This window comes from Tenrec ecaudatus, chromosome 1, assembly GCF_050624435.1.
Source record: "Tenrec ecaudatus isolate mTenEca1 chromosome 1, mTenEca1.hap1, whole genome shotgun sequence".
In the NCBI taxonomy this organism is placed as follows: Eukaryota; Metazoa; Chordata; class Mammalia; order Afrosoricida; family Tenrecidae; genus Tenrec; species Tenrec ecaudatus.
Window position 1 is genome coordinate 234,016,424 of NC_134530.1, and position 8,910 is coordinate 234,025,333.

General features: G+C 41.3%; 1 pseudogene; it reads right to left on the reverse strand.

Moving 5' to 3' along the window:
- Positions 1-1,248: 1,248 nt before the first annotated feature.
- Positions 1,249-3,880, reverse strand: LOC142439867 (heterogeneous nuclear ribonucleoprotein D-like pseudogene; annotated as a pseudogene).
- Positions 3,881-8,910: the final 5,030 nt, after the last annotated feature.

The following is an 8,910-nucleotide window of genomic DNA, read 5'->3' on the forward strand; positions in this document are numbered from 1 at the left end:
TTCGAAATCACAATCTGTCATCCAAAGGCCCTTGGAGAAAGCCAAGTTCATTTACTCATGCTTCCGACTGACAGAAAGCTCTAGCTGTAAATACCCTCAACATAGCAAGACTTGGCTGATGAGCCTTTAGTTTGTATCAGGGAAAGGACTACCTCAATGCTAACTTGCCACCTAATCATAAATGTGCAGAATTCACTATAAACACTGCACCCTCTGACTTTTGACACGCTTAAATTCTGATTGGTTCAAGTTGCAACAAACACAATCATCTCTGACAGCCAACACTGGTAGTACAGAACCCGGGTGTTAAGATCTAATAGCAACACAGGGATAAAACAATGCCCCAGTACACAGGAAGATAGTTGTCTAGTCTGCACATACTATCTGTATATGAAATGTACATTTCATAAATCTTACATGACTGTCATATTATGGATATGACTTCATTTACCAACTCTATACAGAAATAAAACTCAATAGTCATTTTTGTACACCCAGGAAGTACCTCTAAATCCAGAAATGTTCCTGTTGGACTCCCATTTTTAATGGACAAAATCTATCGCAATGTGAAAAACAAAACAAACCCAGCTACACTTTTGACACACAGTAACGTTTGGCAAGATTGAATCCAACATTCTTCCACTGCTCCTTTATCTGAATACTTTACTCAATTCATGCACCAACCATTGAAAAAAAAATCTACTAGAAACTTTTTCAGAAGAACTCGTAACCACCATAGCATCAATAATCTATTAGCTTCCCAAGAAATGTCCCTCTAAAAACCAACCTACTCAAGACTGGACGTCTGTGAGACCAACACAACCTATTCTGCCACTACCTTAAAGGACTTTTGGACTAGATTTCTTTTTACTTGGTTAGTTACGCTCCTCTGCCAAAACCTTGATGGGTTTACTAGCTACACTTCATACTGGAGTTTTGCCGAATGATTTTGAGAAATAACATTGTACAACTAGCTAAATCTTCTATCAGACCATGGATCAAGATAGAAAAGCTTTTAGAACACAGAATGTCTATAAAAATTGGGAAAATTGACTGGCTGCTATTCATAAAGGACTACACAGTTTCTTAAAGAGGATCAACACCTTCCTATGAAACGGTGCCAAAATTATTGCTTATTTAATATTACATTTTTACAGAGCTATTTAGTACCTGACACAGAAAACAATCACATAAGGAAGCATTTATTTGAGGTTTAACATGAAATTATACAAATAAAAATTATATAAACACAAATCCACATTGAGTCAAAACACAGATAGCAAAGGACAAAGTAAAAACAAAGAAAACTAATTAGCAGCTATATACAGGTGGACACCATTGTGTCTTGTACACTAAAAAGTCTTTTACAAAATAGTCATCTTAGATCAACAGAAGGCCAATCTTCAACGTTGTCCTGCAAGATGGGTTGCGTTAGCATCTCCTCCTGTTTTCTCCAGTGCCTCCTCTAGTATGGCTGGTAATTGATTTGGTGATTGCCTCCCCCTCGAGATGCCTTGCCGTATGTGCTCTGTTGGCCACTGTAGTCTGCATATCCCTGTCCATATCCATAGTTTCCATAGTTATACCCAGTATAATCATATCTGCCATAGCCACTATAGTTTTGATCACCACCATAGGCACTATTGTAATTTCCATATCCTTGATCATAATAGTTATTAAACCCTTGGTTCCAGTTTTGGCCCTGACCTCGTCCACGACCCCTAGTACCACCTCGACCACCAGCTGCAGCACCCCTTCCTCCTTTCTGCTGCTGTTGCTGCTGCCTATACACCTCTTTGGGCTGTGCAACTTTGATTTCACACTTCCCAGAACCAATTTGGTGGTATCTGCTTTCTAACAGCTTCTTTACTGGCTCTTCATCTGTGTATGTGATAAAGCAAAATCCTCTTCTCTCATTTGTTTTTGTATCCATGGGAAGTTCAATATTTTCAATCTCTCCAAAGGCTCCAAAATATTCTTTAATCTGTTCTTCTGAAGTATCTGGGCTCAATCCACCCACAAAAACCTTTTTGGGGGGTTCCTTCCCCTTTAAAGCTTTGGCCCTTTTGGGGTCTATCAATTTGCCATCCAGTTTGTGTTCTTTCAGTTCCAAAACCCGTCATCTTGCTGGTTCTTGCTCGCGTTTATCTTGGAACCCTCTGCGAATTCCTCCATGTTGCTGTACTCATTCATGTCCTCCATGGCGGCGGAGCTGTTGGCAGCGGGGTGCTGGCGCGCAGACCGAGTCGAGGCGGCGGCGGAGCGTTGTATCCAATCTTGTCTTTTTGTGTTTGGCTCATTTCACTCACTACACTGTCCTTCAGGCATATTGGTGTCATGAGGTGTTCCACAGAATTATCATCATCCTCTAACATTGCGTAGTATTCCATTGTGTGTGCAGGTAAGTCTATTTGCTCATTTTTCCACCAACAGGCATTTAGGCTGTTTCCATCTTCTTGCTATTGAAAGTAGGCTGCAATGAGCAATGGGTGTGCACATAGGTCTTATATCTTTAGGATATACAAGGGGGTACCCGCCGCCCCCAATGATTTTTTTTCAAAGCTATGTATTTAGGTTTTTTTACAAGACAACCTTATCACCTTAAAGTACTCTCCATTATACTTAATACATCTGTCGAAGTGGCAATTCCATTCTTGGAAACATTTTTCAAGCCAATCTGTCTGGGTGGCTCATAGCACCTCCCTCATTTTTTTCTTCACCTCTTCTACTTCATCAAATCACTGTCCTTTCATGTGCCTCTTCATTAGCAGGAACAAAAAAGTCTCACAGAGGGAGGTCAGGTGAGTCCTGTACGTGGGGCAAGAGAGGCATGCTGCTTTTTTGCCCCACACTAGCACACTAAGATGGCTGTGTGAGCAGGGGCATTGTCATGGTGGCAAAACCATTCCCCCCTCTGCCACAAATCAGGCCTTTTGTCACGCACTGTTAGGCAATCTTTTCAGAACCAAAAACTTGATTCACAGTCTGACCTGGTGGAATGAACTCCAAATGCACTACGAGTCAACATTACCACCTGTTTGGTAAGTTGACAGATATCCAGAAAGAGGGTTGTCATCAATCAACAAGAAACCAGAAAACCCCTCACTCACACACTTGAGATTTTCCCATAGTGCTGTCCTTGTACGCTGTGTTCAACCTCACAACAGTTTCTATGGCAGTATTTCCGAGCAGGAAACAAAATTTCATAGTCACATGCTGTTCTCTTAAATTGACCATAACAAAAAATTGAGGTTTGAGAAAAACTGCTTCCATGAAAAAAATTCAGTGTGACCAGAGAAAACCTTCCAGGTGAAGCCACTGGGTGCACTAACTCATAGCAAGCTGCTGGATGCTCACCTAGTGGGGAAAATGCATACAACGAAAGCTCTGCCCAGTGAAGCTTTTTCCTGATTTTTTGTTTTAGGTTTTGTTTTTTGGAGGGGGCGGGGGGTGGGTGGGTGCGGGACGGGGAAACACCATACTGATTCCCAGAGCCCATGGTGGTGTCGTGGTTAATCTCTGCGATGTGATCCACATATCAGCTGCTAGAATCCACCAGTAACTCTGTAGAAGAAAGACTGGGCTTTCTACTCCCGGAAACGGTTCCATTCTCAGAAACCCACAGGGGTCACTTCGAGTCCGCAGTGACTCGATGGCAACAAATATACTGATTTCCAGCAGTGTATGAAGGTCCAGTCTCTGCACTCTCTCCAACACTTATTTTCTGATGTTGTTTCATTTTCTTCAGCTTTGCTATCAGTGCTAGGGTGAGGTGCTACCTTTGTTTTGATTTGCATTTCTTGCATGATAATGAGTGCTTATTTAAATGTTTGTAGTCTGCCCGTGTTTCTTCTTTGGTGAAGCGTCTGTTCATATCCATTGCCCATTTTTTTTCCATTGCCCATTTTTATTCCACCAAGTTGTTCATCTTTTTCTTGTTGAGATTTTAGAGATTAGTCCCATGGCTGACAAGTCATTACTTAGAATTTATTCCCAGAGTGTGAGTACATTTTCACTCTTTTAACATGGCTTTATTGCCAGTAGCCGCTGGTGGTGGAGTGGTTATGCGTTAGGCTGCTCACCTCAAGGTCAGCAGTTGGAAACCACCAGCCACTCAGCAGCAGAAGAAGCACAAAGAGGTTTTTCAACTCTGGTAAAGAGTTCTAGTCTCAGAAACCACAGGGGCAGTTCAGAATTGACTTGATGGCAGGACGTTTGGCTGTTTTTGTTATTGTTTATTGGCATACACTTCACTCATCATACGATTTAATTATTCAGTCATCTTAAGAAGAGTTTTACAATTCATTTCAGAACATTTTCTTTTGCTGTCGTTAGCTGCCCATTTCCCCCCTCCCCACCATACTCCTAGGTAATTATTAATCCAGTTACTGTCTCTGTAGCTCTGCCTATCCTGGATTTCATATGCAGGAAAGCACCAACAGGAGTAAACAATAACAACAAAACAAAACAGAGAAAAACCTTAATCGAAAAGAAAGCAGAAAATCTTAAAAACGGAAACAACTTTAAAATGGATCAAAAGGGAGATCAACTGATAAGGTATTACATTTGAACAAAACTACATCTGCCATAATAGACTTTATAATGCTCTCTGGTAGCAAGACTATTGACATCCCTGGTCTATGGTCAGAGAGGATTCACTGAAGGCTTAATTCATGTGGGGACCAAGCAGATGGGGTTTGTGCTTCTGTCGTCCACAACCTTCTGCCAACTGGAGTTCTTATTTTAAGCTCTGATACTGTTCCCTTCTTTGGATTTGGGAAGGTAGATGGATTTAATTCTCAATACCATTTCTCAATCTCAACACTGCTTATGGTTCTATATATTAATTGTTATGCACGTAACAAGCTGTTGACCACTGTGGCTGTGTGGTAAGTACGTTGTGAGATTAGGAAGTGAGAAACCTGATACCTTATTCTTCGTTACAAGTGTTTTTCTTATTCTGGGTATCATTGCTTTCCATGTAAAGCTGTAATTGATTTTTCAATCTCATTAAATCACAATACTGGGATCTGGATCAAGATTGCATTCGACTTATAGTTAAGTTAAGTGCCCATAAACATGGTATATTCTTCCATTTACATAGGTCTCTTTTGTTTTTGTTGTAATGTTTTATAGTTTTCTTTGTACTAGTCTTTAAAAAATCATTTATTGGGGGTTTATATAACTTTTATCACAATCCATCTATCCATGTGTCAAGTACATTTGTATATTTGTTGCCATCATCATTTTCAAGACATTTTTTTTCTACTTGAGCCCTTGGTATTAGCTTCTAATTTTTCCCCTCCCTCCCTCATGAACCCTTGATAATTTATAAATTACTATTTTTTTCACATCTTACACTGACTAATGTATACTACTAGTCTTTTAATTCTCTGGTAAGATTTAGTCCTACGTATTACATATTTCAGGTGGCTATTGTAAATGTTATTGCATTCTTGGTGGCATAGGGGTTACGAGTTGGGCTGTGATCCCCAAGGTCAGCAGTTCAAAGCCACAAGCTGCTCTGATGGAAGAAGAAAGACTTTCTACTCCTGTAAACAGTTAAACAGTCTTGGAAACTCACTGGAACAGTTCTATCCTGCCCTACAGGGTCTCTACTAGTCGGCATTGACTCGATGGCAGTGAGAGAAAGAGATAAACAGTATTGGTTTCTTGATTTCTCTTTCTGAGATCTGTTAGTCCATAGGCATATGACTAATTTTTTATATTGATCATGTACACCGACACATCACAGAACCATTCAATTAGTTGTAGCAGTTTTCTTGTCAAGTTTTTGGGGTTTTCTATGCATATAATCATCTAATCTGCAAATGGGGTTTTACTTTTTACCAACTTGGATGCCTTTAATTTCCCTTTGTTGCCCAATAAGCCAGCAAAATATCCAATAAGAGTGGTGATAAAAGGCATCCTTGTCTGATTCAAGTTTGCCATAGAAATGCTCTCAGTTTCTCCCGGTGGAGTGAGATGTTAGCTGTTTGTTTTATAGGTACACCCATTAAGGTATAAGAATATCCCTTCTATTTTTCTTCGTTGAGTGTTCTTATTAGGATTGGGTGTTGGGTTTTGTCAAATGCCTTTCCTACATCAATTACGATGATGATGTAGTTCTTTTCCGTTGTTGTCTTTCTATGATGGACTGCACTGACAGCTTTTCTAATGGTGAACCAAACTTCTACACTTGGTATGAATTTCACTTGGGCATGATCTATTTTTTTAATAAATAAATTATTTTATTAGGGGCTCTTACAGATCATCTAAAAATCCTGGGGTACATGGGAGAGGGAGAGGTTGGTGGGGGGGGGGGAGTGGTGTTAACAAACCCAGGGACAAGGGAACAATAAGTGATCCAAATCAGTGATGAGGAGGGTATAGGAGGCAAGGTAGGGCTTGAACAAGGGCAATGTAACCTAGAGGAATTACTGAAACCCAAATGAAGGCTGAGCATGATAATGGGATAAGAGGAAAGTCAAAGGAAATAGAGGAAAGAGGTAGGAGGCAAAGGGCATTTATACAGGTCTTAATATAGGCATGCACATATGTAAATATATTTATATATGAGGATGGGGAAATAGATCTATGTGCAAATATCTATAGGTTTAGTATTAAGGTAGCAGATGGACATTGGATCGGCATTCAAGTACTCCCTCAATTCAAGACCACTTTGTTCTATTAAAGTAGCATTCCATGCTGCTCACCTCCTTTTTTAAAAAAATCATTGTATTAAGGGCTCATGCAACTCTTATCACAATCCATACATACATCAATTGTGTAAAGCACATTTGTACATTCATTGCCCTCATCATTCTCAAAACATTTGCTATCCACGTAGGCCCATGGCATAAGCTCCTCATTTCCCCCCTCCCTTCCCACTCCCCCTCTCTCATGAACCCTTGGTAATTTATAAATTATTATTTTGTCATCTCTTACACGGTCTGATGTCTCCCTTCATCCACTTTTCTGTTGTCCGTCACCCAGGGGGGAGATTATATGTAGATCCTTATAATCGGGTCTCCCTTTCCAACCCACCCTCCCTTCACCCTCCTGGTGTCGCCACTCACACCACTAGTCCTGAAGGGACCATCCGCCCTGTATTCCTGTGTTTCTAGTTCCTAACGGTACCAGTGTACTTCCTCTGATCTAGCCAGATTTGTAAGGTAGAATTGGGATCATGATAGTAGGATGGGGGAGGGGAGAAGAAGTTAGGAACTAGAGGAAAGTTGTATGATTCATCGTTGTTACACTGCACCCTGACTGGATCATCTCCTCCCTGTGATCCTTCTGTAAGGGGATGTCCAGTTGCCTACAGATGGGCTCTGAGTCCCCACTTCGCACTCCTCCTTATGCACAATGATATGATATTTTGTTCTGATGATGTCTGATACCGTATCCCTTCAACACCTCATGATCATGCAGGCTGGTGTGCTTCTTCCATGTGGGCTTTGTTGCTTCTGAGCTAGATGGCCACTTGTTTACCTTCAAGCCTTTAAGACCCCAGATGCTATATCTTTTGATAGCCAGGCACCATCAGCTTTCTTCACCACAACTGCTTATGCACTCGCTTTGTTTTCAGCGATTGTGTTGGGAAGGTGAGCATCATGAAATGCCAGTTTAATAGAGCAAAGTATTCTTGCATTGAGGGAGTACTTGAGTGGAGGCCCAATGTCCATCTATTACCTTAATACTAAACCTATACATATATGCACATAGATATATTTCCCCATCCTCATATATAAATATATTTACATATGTACATGCCTTTATTTAGACCTCTATCTATGCCTTTGCCTCTTACCTCTTTCCTCTATTTCTTTTTATATTCCTCTATTTCTTTTTACTTTCCTCTTGTCCCACTATCATGTTCAGCCGTCCTTTGGGTTTCAGTAATTCCTCGCAGTAACATTACCCTTGGTCACGCCTTACCAGGCCTCCTACACCCTCCTCACCACCGATTTAGATCACTTGTTGTTCCCTTGTCCCTGAGTTTGTTAACACCACTTCCTTTCCCCTCACCTCTCCCTCTCCCATGTCCCTCCAAAACTGTCAGTCCCGTTGTTTTCTCCTCCAGATCGTTCATCCAGCCTATCTTATTTAGACAGACCTGCGTGGATAATAACATGCACAAAAACAAGACAGAGCAAAACCAAGCAACAAAATAAAACAGAACAACAACGCCAACAACAAGCCAGTGACAAAAAACAAAACAACGGGAAATAAATGCTTGTAGTTAGCTCAAGGACTGTTTGTTGACCTTTAAGAGTGTTTTCTGGTTGAGTCTGATGGGGCCCCAAGCCCTGGACTCAAAATCTATTTTTGGTATTCCCTGGGAACTTCGTTGCTCTGTTCCCCTTGCTGTTCTGTTCCACACCCTTAGTGTTTTGTCTCGGTGTGATGGGATCAGATCGGGTGGAATTCCCAGACTGTGTCTCCAGTGTTGTCCCCTGTAGGACTATGGGTATGTGAGGGATATAATCATGTCTCGTAGTGGGGCCAGCCATATGGTTTTCTCTGTGGATTGGCTGCTCTGAGCTGGAATATCGTCATCAAGGCTTGGTGGGCCAGGATGTGCTCCACTCTCTGTTCCTCCCCCTTCATTTGCTTCCCTGTGCTCTGATCAGACAAGTCCCTTTCCTGGAGCTTCAGAATCAGTGCCGTTCTCTGAAATATATTCTTCTGGGGGTAGGGGCAGTTGTCCACATTGTTGGGATTGGGGCCAACCCCTCAGACCTCTCCACTGGTTCCCTTCCTGACACGATCACAATAGACAAAGCAGGTGCATCAGCAAATGTGGTAAAGACAGCAGATGGAGCCTGGCTATCAAAAGATATATTATCTAGGATCTTAAAGGCTTGAATGTAAACAATCAGCCATCTAGCTCAGAAGCAACAAAGC